At 53.2% G+C, this 11,311-nt stretch overlaps 1 protein-coding gene and 1 pseudogene across 3 annotated transcripts in view; one reads left to right on the plus strand and one right to left on the minus strand.

The window, feature by feature from the left end:
• The window catches only part of LOC115642642 (zinc finger protein 436-like), a 936,374-nt gene that overhangs the window by 414,256 nt on the left and 510,807 nt on the right, over positions 1–11,311 (plus strand). The gene's annotated exons all lie outside the window — the stretch shown is intronic.
• LOC115642612 overlaps positions 8,295–11,311 on the minus strand; it is a 65,746-nt pseudogene continuing 62,729 nt past the window's right edge.

An 11,311-nucleotide genomic window follows, 5' to 3' on the forward strand; every position in this document is an offset into this window, starting at 1 on the left:
AGAGGTCTGAACCCTAGTTCATGGTAAGCGGGGCAAGTGGAAGGCTTGAGCTCCGCTCGTCCACCTGATGCGGAAACCACCGAGCCTTCCACCTTGCCCACGGGGTTGGTCTGTCAGCCAGTGCAGGCTAGGGAAGACGTGGCAGCACCGGAGGGTACCACCATCCCTCCACTGCAATCCCTCCCTGCGGAGACCCCGAATGAGGCCCGTCCTACTCCCTTGCCACCTGCGCCCCCTGCAACACCGGAGGCGATCATCGCCTCGGGCGCTAGTGGGAAGGACCCTGGGACAGTGGGAGGCGAACTCCTCTCCATTTTTGAGGAGATCGAGGCCCTGGGTCTGACCAGGGGGAGGATGACCCTCTGCCAGCGGGCCTCGACCTAGCCGACCTCACCACAGCTCCCCCTTCCCCGTATTCCACCATCCTGACTGCTGCATCTGCTCCCGCCTCTGAGGGTCCCCTGGACTCCCTGACCTGCACAGCCATGGATGGCACCCCGCTGACGGCCGCCGAGCCTGTTGAGGCGACAGCCAGTGCCTTGTGGCCGGGAGACGAGCCACCAGGGGTATCCCTCAGTGGTGCAGGTCAACAGAGTTCCTTCCTGGGCGGGTGCCCCACTCAAAGTTCTGCAGCTCTCACCATCAAGGCTGCCCTACCTGCAGTTGAGCCTGAGCCGGCATCACTGGGGACCCCCTCCCTACCCCTCAAACCCCTGCGCCTGGCCGCGAGGAGCCGCCTCCTGATGGTTCAACCCTGCTCCTGACCCCAGCCCTGCCCTTACTCCTGACCCCGTCCCTGTCCCCTCCACCTCCCACAATGTTACTGCTGCCTCTGGAGTTGTCTCCTTCCCTTTCCCAGAGGGTGCCCCTAGGGAGCGGTCTTTATGTTTCACAGTCTCGATCACCTAGGGGCTGCGCTCTTCCCTCCGCCACTCCCCAATTGAGCCGGGATCTGAGGCGGACCATGTGGCGCCGGCCCATCGGGCACCACATCGTGGGTCCACCCCTTGCCTGCCCATCTCCGTAGGCCACAGGGCTGTGCCAGAGACCCCACCCCCTCATATGCTGCGAGAGGAGTTGTGGGAGTTTCTGGAAGACGTCAGAGGCTCTCGCAACAAGGTACAGCTTGCTCTCCAGTGACGGGGGGGGGGATTTCCACCAGATCCTCCGGGCCGCGAGGGCCCTCATGGGGGAGGGCAAAAGGACCGGGAAGCAGGGTGCCGTGGCTTACCACCTGGTCCGCAGCTTCCGTGACTCCCTGCTCACCTTCGGGGTGGGTCACGGTTTGCTGCGCGGCCCAAGGGGGTCCGTGGACGCCCATCGTGGTGAGGATTCCCCCAGCCCTCCTTATGGCACAAGTCACCTTTGCCACATTGAACACCCGGGGCTGTAGGGTGGGTTTCCGCAGAAGCTAGGTGCTCTCCTTCCTTCGGGAGGGAGGGTACTCTGTGGTTTTCCTGCAGGATACTGACACGGATCCGGCTGTTGAAGCCAGCTGGTGGCTGGAATGGGGGGACAGGGTCTACTTCAGCCATCCCACAACCCATAGGGCTGGACTGGCTACCCCGTTCTCCTCCGACCTACAGCCCGAAGTGCTGGGGGTCGCCAAAGCTGTGCCGGGCCGCCTGCTGCACCTCTGGGTCTGCATGGAGGGGCTCGTGGTCAACCTCGTGAACATCTATGCCCCGACAATCGGCCCCGGAGCGGCTGCCGTTCTATCAGCAGGCGTCCACCTTCCTCGGCTCCTTGGACCCTCGTAAGTGCCTGGTCCTGGGCGGGGACTTTAACACCATCCTTGAGAAGCGGGACCGCTCGGGGACCGAGCAGAGCTCGGCCGCCGCGGACGTCCTCTGGGAGATCATCAACCATCACTCCCTGGTGGATGTCTGGCGTGACCACCACACAGACGATGTTTCCACATTCACCTATGTCCGGCTGGAAGCTCATCGGTCGTACCACTCCTGGTTGGACCACATCTATTTGTCATCTTTCACGGGCCTAGTCCTCCAGTATCCAGCCGGCCGCTTTTTTGGATCACCACCTCGTCACCATGATGGCCTCTCTCTGTGCGGAGAGGCCGGGGCCAGCCTATTGGCATTTCAACAACAGCTTGCTGGAGGATGCAGGCTTCGTGGCGTCCTTCCAGGAGTTCTGGCTGGCCTGGAGAGGGCAGCACCATGCCTTTTCCTCGGCGTGGCGCTGGTGGTATGTGGGGAAGGTGCATGCCCAGCTCTTCTGCCGTGACTACATGCGGGGCGCCAGCCAACGGAGGGATGCGGCGATAGAGCAGCTGGAATGGGAGGTCTTAGAGCTGGAGAGGTGTCTGGCCACCAGCCCCAAGGATCCATCCCTTTGCGGAGTGTGCAGGGAGAAGCAGGAGGAGCTCCTGGTCCTCGAAGACCATCGGGCCCAGGGCGCCTTTGTTCGATCCCGCATCTGCCTCCTTCGGGAATGGATCACGGCTCCCGCTTCTTCTGCGCCCTGGAGAAAAGGAGGCGGGCCAAGAAGCACGTCACCTGCCTTCTGGCAGAGGACGGCATCCCCCTCACAGATCCGGTGGAGATGTGCGAGAGGGCCCAGACCTTCTACGCGCACCTTTTCTCCCCGGATCCGACCAATCCTGCCACTTGCAGAGTGCTCTCGGATAGACTCCCGGCGGTCAGCACGGGCGACCGGGACTGGCTAGAGCTGCCTCTCTCTCTGGCCGAGTTCTCAGAAGCCCTCCGTCGCATGCCCACCCACAAGTCTCCGGGCATGGACTGTGGAGTTCTACTTCATGTTCTGGGACGTCCTTGGCCCGGACCTGGTCACCGTCTGGGCCGAGTCCTTACAGAGTGGGGTCCTCCCTCTCTCGTGCAGGCGAGCCATGCTTGCCTTATTGCCGAAGAAGGGGGACCTCCACAATATATGGAATTGGTGTCCTGTCTCGCTCCTCAGCACGGACTACAAAATCGTAGCCAAGGCCATCTCGCTGCGGCTGGGGGCCGTGCTGGAGGAAGTGATCCACCCAGACCAGACCTACACCGTCCTGGGCCGTAGCATCTCTGATAACCTCTATCTGGTCCGGGATCTCCTGGAGCTTGGGTGCAGGAATGGTCTGTCGTTCGCCCTCCTGTCCCTGGATCAGGAGAAGGCATTCAACAGGGTGGACCACGGGTATCTCCTGGGCACTCTGCGAGCGTTAGGCTTCGGGTCCCAGTTTGTGGTTTTCTCCAGGTGCTGTACGCTTCCGCAGAGTGTCTGGTCAGGCTCAACTAGACCCTGACCGAGCCGGTCAGTTTCGGTTGGGGAGTGCGGCAGGGATGTCCCCTCTCGGGCCAGCTGTACGCTCTGGCCATCGAGCCCTTCCTCTGTCTCCTCCGCAGGAGGTGGACTGGGTTGGTGTATCGGGAGCCGGAGCTGCAGCTAGTCCTGTTGGTGTACGCCGATAATGTGCTCCTCATGGTCCAGGACTCGGGCAACCTGGCGCGGGTGGAGGCTTGCCTTGCTGTGTACTTGGCGGCCTCCTCCGCCCAGGTCAACTGGGTCAAGAGCTCTGGCCTGGTGGTCGGGGACAGGTAGCAGGTGGGCTCCCTCCCACCTGCACTTCAGGCCATCCTGTGGAGTGCGAGTCCGCTGCTCTATCTTGGCATTTACCTTTGCACCAGGCATCCGTCTCCGCCGGAGAACTGACAAGGTTTGCAGGGCAGGGTGGCGGAGCAGCTCCGGAAATGGACAGGACTCCTCCGGTGCCTTTCCCTTCGAGGGAGGGCACTGGTGCTCAATCAACTAGTCCTGTCCATGCTCTGGTACCGGCTCAACACCCTGGTCCCGGCCCCGGGTCTCCTGGCCGACCTCCAGAAGGTGGTTCTGGAGTTCTTTTGGCCAGGACTGCACTGGGTCCCTGCAGGGGTCCTCCACCTGCCCCTGGAGGAGGGAGGGCAGGGCCTGAAGTGCCTACGCACTTGGGTCCATGTCTTCCGCCTCCAGGCCCTGCAGAGGCTTCTTTACGGTGCAGGTAGTCCAGCATGGAGAGTACTGGAGCACGTCTTCCTGCACCGCTTCCGAGGGCTTCGATACGACCGGCAGCTCCTTTATCTCAATCCGAGGGGTCTTCCGCGAGATCTCTCCGGGCTGCCGGTCTTCTACCAGGACCTCCTCCGGACCTGGAAGCTGTTCGCTGCGACGGCCACCGAGGGGGCAGATCTCCTCGCGGAGCCCCTACTACACAATCCCCAGCTCTGTGTGCAGGTGGTGGAGTCCCCCGCGGTGTGCCAGAGGCTGGTCTTGGTGGAAGTCACCAGGGTCGGAGACCTCCTGGACTATGACTGGGGAGAATGGCTGGATCCCCTGACGCTCGCTCAATGCATGGGGCTCTTCAGATTTTGTACTCCTGGCAGGTACTACAGGAGGTGGAGGCTGCTTTGCTGCCCGCTACTCGGGCCTATCTCGACTGGGTCCTGCGAGAGGCCACGCCCTGCCCACCTACCACCCCGGGCCCTCCGGACCTTTTCATCAGGCCTCTGCCCTGTGGACTTGACCGGCCCCCTCACCTCTTCTCCGCAAGTCAGCTGCACGATCTGCAGCCAGTCCGCTTCCAAATTGCCAAGGCAACATCTCTACACGCTTGTGCTCCACCCCCTTCACTTCCTCACCCTCGTGTCCCACCCTGACACAAAATGACGGGACGTCCTGCCACTTCTGGAGGGTGAGGAGCCCTGATGGGCCAGCCTCTACTCTACTCTGGTCCCAAGGCCCATCAGGGATATCAGTTGGCGGCTCCTTCACGGAGCCGTGAGCACGGGCATGTACTTGGTACGGTTTACCCGTCCCAGACACTTGCCCCTTCTGCGGCGTGAGGGAGACCCTGGTGCACGTTTGTTTAGAGTGCGCCAGGTTGCAGCCCCTATACCGGCTCCTCACCAATATCCTGTTATGTTTCTGGCTGCACTTTTCCCCTCACCTCCTTCTTTATCCACTCCCTATCCATGGACCCACAAAGTTGCAGGACCTCCTGGTCAACCTCCTCCTCACCCTGGCAAAAATGACAATCTACACAACCAGGAAGAGGAGGTTGACCGATGGAGACTCCTGTGACTGTGGGGCTTGTTTCTGATCCTTAATCCGTTCACGCATCTGGACGGAGTTCCTCTGGGCAGTGTCAACTGGCTCCCTTGACACCTTCGAGGAGCAGTGGGCACTGTCCGAGGTTCTCTACTCGGTGTCCCCGTCAGGCTCCCTTCTTATGACCCTTTGACCGCACTCCTGTCCCTGTTCTTTTATTAGTTGTCCCCCGGAATCAGTGGGTTTCTGAGGTCCTGTAGATCCTCCCCTTAGGCTGGGGTGGGATCCTTTGCATTGGGCGGGCTTCCGCCCGTCCAGTTCCCAGAAACCCAATAGGTACACCCAACAAATTGGGCTTATCTATGTGTCTAATAATTGGGCTCTACAATTTCACCCAATTTTCCTGATATTGTAGTCCTAGTGGCCTGTAATTGCCAGGAGCGACTCTGGAGCCTTTTTTATACACTGCTACAGCCAGGGACTAAAGGCAGCCCCAGAATTTCCCTTTCTCCCTTAAGGGAAATCAAGTACAAGTTCTACAAGGAGCTAAAGAAGCCTCAACTTTGCATCTGAATTAATGTCACATTTCTCACTACCCGACACAAACAAATGTCATTTCAATCCCAGCTGAGTCCACTTCAGTCATTCCTCAGCCCCATTCCTTCACCCTCCTGCCTTAGCTTAGGGCATTGCATCACCCTGTGGGCGTTTCATGTCCTTCCTCATTTTCACATACAGACACAATTTCTTTTGCCGTTCAATGAACAGCAAAACCTTTCTGTGTCTCTAGTCTGAGCCAGGGCATTCAGTTCCATTGAAACCTTCTCTCCTTCAATGGCAACGCTCAGACAGAGGGGACATGGCCACCTTCAGCCCTGAGAGTGAGATATTCACTCTCCTCTTTCTTCAAGCTGCTGTTGTTATTCCATAAAACATGTACCATGGAATAAAAAGCTGAGTTTACTCCAGGGTGAGGAAAGAAAGGAGCCACCAACTCCCTGAAACATCTCTGTGCCCCAGAGAGAACCTGCCCCTGCTATTGGAATCACTGATGTGCTTCAGCTACAATGGGGAAAGTATCTGCTCTCATGGGGGTACAGGTCAGTGGTAGAGTGTTTGAGTGCAGATCAAGTGGTCCTTGCTTCAAATCCAAGTGCCCTCGAATAAGCCTCTTATTTTTTTTTTTTGAAAAAAGGGAAAACATTTTGATTTCCATTCTCCAATGTGTTCAGGAGTTCCACTATATGGGGATGCTTGAAATGAATGTAAACACTCAACATTTCACTGTCCAAATGCATAACAACCTAGCAAACCTGTCCATCAACTGAAATCAGTTCCAATCCTCTAAGTGTCTGCTTTATGTTTTTATCAATTAAACAAAGGGATCATAGGAATGTACATTTGCAGATCCCTCTTCTCCAGGGCTGTGCTGTGCAGAAGAACAAGAACCACATCCAGTTGGGGTTCAGGAGTCTGACGAGCGAAGGCAACTTGGTGCAGGCTAAAGTCACCAGCACTTTGGCTCCTTCACATTCAATCAGCAGCTGGGCCCCCAGGACAAGGCATGAGAAGACGACAGTGGCTGTGAGCAGGAAAATAGGCACCAAGAAGCTGGCTAAAGCTGTCAAGATCCTCAGGAAAGTCACCATGCCCATGTCTAGAATGTACTGACTGCAGCGGGGACCAAAAAGGCAGAGAAAAGCCCTCAAAAGTTCTAAGCTGCCAAGCCCCAGAAGGTGATTAAAATCCTACCTAAAATCAAGACAGGATAAGGCGAAGGTCATCTCCAAAGCCAGGGCTAAGAAGGTAACACTGAGAAAGAAGTGAAGAGATTTCCATTGGGATGACTCCTGCTCCCCTAATGGCTCTTTTATGAATCACCATAGACCACCCAAAGAGATCAAAGTCCTGCAGGACAAACAGCCTCATGGATGGTATAATGAAGTAGTGGCAAAGGGGGAAGTGTTTCTCTTCCAGATGGGAAGTGCTGTGTTTCGTGTAACACCTGCCAGGTGAGTGGTGCACTGACAGGGCAGCTGCCCATAGCTCCCACAGGAGCTCATTCTCCTCGGTCTGCTTCTCTGTTATCTCAGAGCCAGCACTAGCGGGAGTGTGTCCCTGTCATTTCACCAGCTCTAGAACAGGCTCTGTCTGCATCCCAGCTCCGATTAATCCCACTTTTTAATGTATTCCTACTGCGATACTCTCCCACTTCTCTGCCTCATTCTAACATTCCCATCAGAGACTGACTATGGGGAGGAACGGACTAATTTGTTAGACATTCGGTAAGTTGCCATAGTTATGTGAATGAAACCTCTGCTGGAGGTGGGCAGGAGCCTGTTACACACACAAAATAGCTAAACTTTACCAAGCTACCTGCTACACATTCAAACCTTCCTGTACACACACAATAGAAATCAGGGCTCTGAGAAACTGCAACTTTCTTTTAACACAGATCACTGTTTTCTGTACTTCCAGAGGCATTGAAATAGAAGCACTATTACCTTTCAACAGCTGCTATTTCATGATCAGCAGCAGAGCTTCTGTCAATTTACCACCCATAGAGCTGATTGTTTCGAACTGCAGGGTTAGCCAGACCATTCAATAACATTATCGCTCTGTTTACAAAGCCTTTGGTTAGTGACAAATCATGAGACTTATCCCTTCCTGCTGTAATTCCACTGACTCCAGTGTTCTCTTTCCCCAGTTCTGGTTCCAAGAAAAGAAACAAATTAAAACAAGCTTCAGAACTAACATGCTGTGGGAAACTGGAAATGTTGATAGCTCAAATATTCAGTTTCTTCTGTGTCTTGTGTATGTCTATCTGCTTCATGTGTGTGACCGTGGGGCTTTTTGTTTGCTCCAGGCAGGTTCAACCCTGTCAGATTTGTCTGTGGGGAGGGGCCAGAGAAAACAGACACCCTGGCCTTCCAGGTTGGGGTTAGGCAAAGGAATAACAACCCTGTCCCATAAAAAACAAAATATGTTACAGAAAAGGTGGTAGGAACAGTGCTAGAGAAACTGGTTAATAATCACAATGCCCAGGCTTGAAGCAATCGGAAATACAGAATTCAAAAAGCAAAGCTCAGGGGAGACTTGGGGTTTATTCTCTGAGCTTAGCCATGTGCTATAGCACAGGGAGCACTTTTGGAAGTCTCTCACCCCACAACTGGGGAAAGGAAAAGGATTCTTAGGTTTAGCATGGATTGAAGGAGGACAGTGATGGGGAATAAGGGACTCCTTCTGACTTACCCTAGCTATGTCTGTTGTTACAGAGGAGTGAAAAGACTTTTTTCCCTATCTCTGCCCTGTTCCTGTTCTTTGTTATAGTTCAATATATTTTAAGGGTGGAAAATGATAATAAAAATATCTGCTCTCCAGCACAACCTGAAGCAACATCAGAGCAACTGGGAAGGAAACAATTTGTTCCCCAAGGGAGAACTCGATGACTAACAATGGCTTTGAAATGGGGGAACAGGATAACCGTGATGCTCAGGGTTTGTTTAGACTAGGAAAAGTGATGGAGTTTAGGTCAGGTCAAGGGGAAAGCTAATGCCAACCACTGCACCTGGGCTGCATCTGCACTACAACTTTTTTACATTAAGATCACTAACTTGAGCAGCCAACGCCATGTACAGTCCTAGTGGATGGAAGGCACAGGTAGTTTTTGCCTCAGTGTAGCTTGTTGGGATCAAACCTCTCTCCCCCACCTGGAAGTGATAAACATTCCTGGCTGGAGGGACACACACTTCTATGACTCAAAAGGAAAGGAGTTGATAGAAAAGATCATAGGACTGACCCCAAAGAAGGATGAGCTGCAAAAGGCAGAAGCAGGCAGCTTATCTGGTGGAGCTGAGAGACCACGGTGAAGATGATGCAAAAATCACTATGTGGGAATTAGCAAATGTGATTTAAAAAAAAAAAAATTCTTTGGCCAACCCTAGTCAAGGGATTTATTACAATTCTCTCGTGGATTTTCTGATGTCTAATGAGGCTTGAGCGCTGATTGAAGCTTTTCCCCCACTCCGAGCTTTTCCCACACTATCTCCAATGTGGATTCTCCTATGTCAGACAATGTTTGCGCTGTGCCTGAAGCTTTTCCCACACTCAGAGAATGTGTACGGTGTCTCCCCTGAGTGGATTCTCTGATGTAAGATGAGGCCTGAATGATTAAAGAAACATTTCCCACACTCAGAGCATCCATAAGGTTTCTCACCTATGTGGATTATCCGATGTCTGATAAGGTTTGAGCTCTGATTAAATGTTTTCCCACACTCAGAGCATGTGTAGGGCCTTTCTCCTGTGTGGATTCTTCGATGTGTGATAAGGGTGGAGCGGTGATTGAAGCTTTTCCCACACTCAGCGCATGTGTAAGGCGTCTCTCCTGTGTGGATTCTACGATGTGAGATAAGGTGTGAGCGCTGATTGAAGCTTTTCCCGCACTCATAGCATGTGTAGGGCTTCTCACCCATGTGGATTTTCCTATGTCTGATAAGGTTTGAGCTCTGACTAAAGCTTTTCCCACACTTGGCGCATGTGTAGGGCTTCTCTCCTGTGTGGATTCTACGATGTGTGTTCAAGGTAGAGCTCCAACCAAAGATTTTCCCACACTCTGAGCATGTGTGGGGCGCTTCTCCTGCGTGGATTCTACGATGTGTGTTCAGGGTAGAGCTCCGACTAAAGATTTTCCCGCACTCTGAGCACGTGTAGGGCGCTTCTCCTGTGTGGATTCGCTGATGTGAGATGAGGGCTGAACTATCGATGAAGCATTTCCCACACTCAGAGCACGTGTAGGGCTTCTCTCCTGTGTGGATTCTCTGATGTGTGATAAGGTGTGAGCTTCGCTTGAAGCTTTTCCCACACTCATGGCATGTGTAGCGTCTCTCTTCCAAGTTGATTCTGTCGCTTGTTTTAAGGTCTGAGAGGTTACTAAAGTTTCCCTCTGGCCTCCCCTGAGTCTCACAGGCTTTTGTTTTTTCTGGGAGTGCACAAATCCCAGAAACAGTCCCTTTGGATCTTCCTGATAAAGTTCCATGTGGTTCTCCTTGCTCAGCATCTTCCTGATGGGGTTTCTCCTCCTCATTCTCACTCACTATCCCATCACCTGATGGGAGACAGAGAAAATCCGGGCATAGATCACTACCTGCACCGGAAAGAAAGAAAATCTCAGAGAGAGGAATGGAAAAAGGGATGAACAATCCAAAATAGGTTTGATCTCTCCCACAGAATCAGGAGCTGATTTTCCCCAAAACCTTCCCCAGAGGAGAGAGGAAGGGATCAGTTTTGATCTGCATCTCATGAGAACACTCAGAGGAAAGTGAAATCGGGGAGCGACCTGCTGCCAGTTGTCAATCAGAATAGGAGGGAAGCCATGAGTCACATCTGCCATAATGATTCCACATCTGCAGGGAACAATCCTGAACTTGGAGAGCTCACAGGGTCTTTGTAGGTTATCCCAAATGTTTCCTGAATTCCCACACAGTTGTTGAGTTGGTTTAACCAAGTCCTCACCTGTGCAGGCAGCTCTTGGAAGCACTTCTTTCTCAGAGCCCTGGAGGTCTGGGACCCACGGCTCTTCCCCTTGTTCCAGCTGTGAGATCACATCAGGTTTGGAAACCGGAGACCCTACTGTAGGCAAAGAAAACCAGGGAGGTCAGTGGAATTTGTGGGATACTTGTCACAAAGAACAGTCCATGGTTTTAACCCCCAGCTCATTTTTAAGCAGTAACATCCCAAGGCCAGCTTCCTTGGCTCAAAGTGGCAGGAGAGTTATTATGATTATAAATCATATTCATTAGCCTTAGTGCTAAGGAGCAACTAACAGTGGGTACCCCATTGTGCGAGGACAAGTACAAACACAGAATAGTAGAGGGCCCATGCCCTGAAGAATTTACAATCTAAATACACAAGACAGACACAGAATGGGGGAAGGGACAGAACCCACTGTTAGAATAGAGATATTCAGGCCTGCCTGTAAAGCCTATAGCTTAAGAACTTAGGTGTATTTTTATCACTTAGCTACTTACAGGAGTATGAAAACAAAGACTCAAAATCACTGTCTGTATTTGTAAGGGCCTTCTCTTACCTGTGACAGTCTGAGGCCATGTTCCTTAGGCTAAGGCCTTTGCTTAAGCAGCAGGGGCAGCCATAAGCTGGGAAGCAAAGGGTCACATTCTCACATCCCAAACCAGTCACACTGAAATAAGGTGCTATTGGGCTGTTAGGAAGATGATCCTGTCCTGATAGTGCCCATCATCACCAGATAAAG

This window comes from Gopherus evgoodei, unplaced genomic scaffold (assembly GCF_007399415.2).
Source record: "Gopherus evgoodei ecotype Sinaloan lineage unplaced genomic scaffold, rGopEvg1_v1.p scaffold_43_arrow_ctg1, whole genome shotgun sequence".
NCBI lineage: Eukaryota > Metazoa > Chordata > Testudines > Testudinidae > Gopherus > Gopherus evgoodei.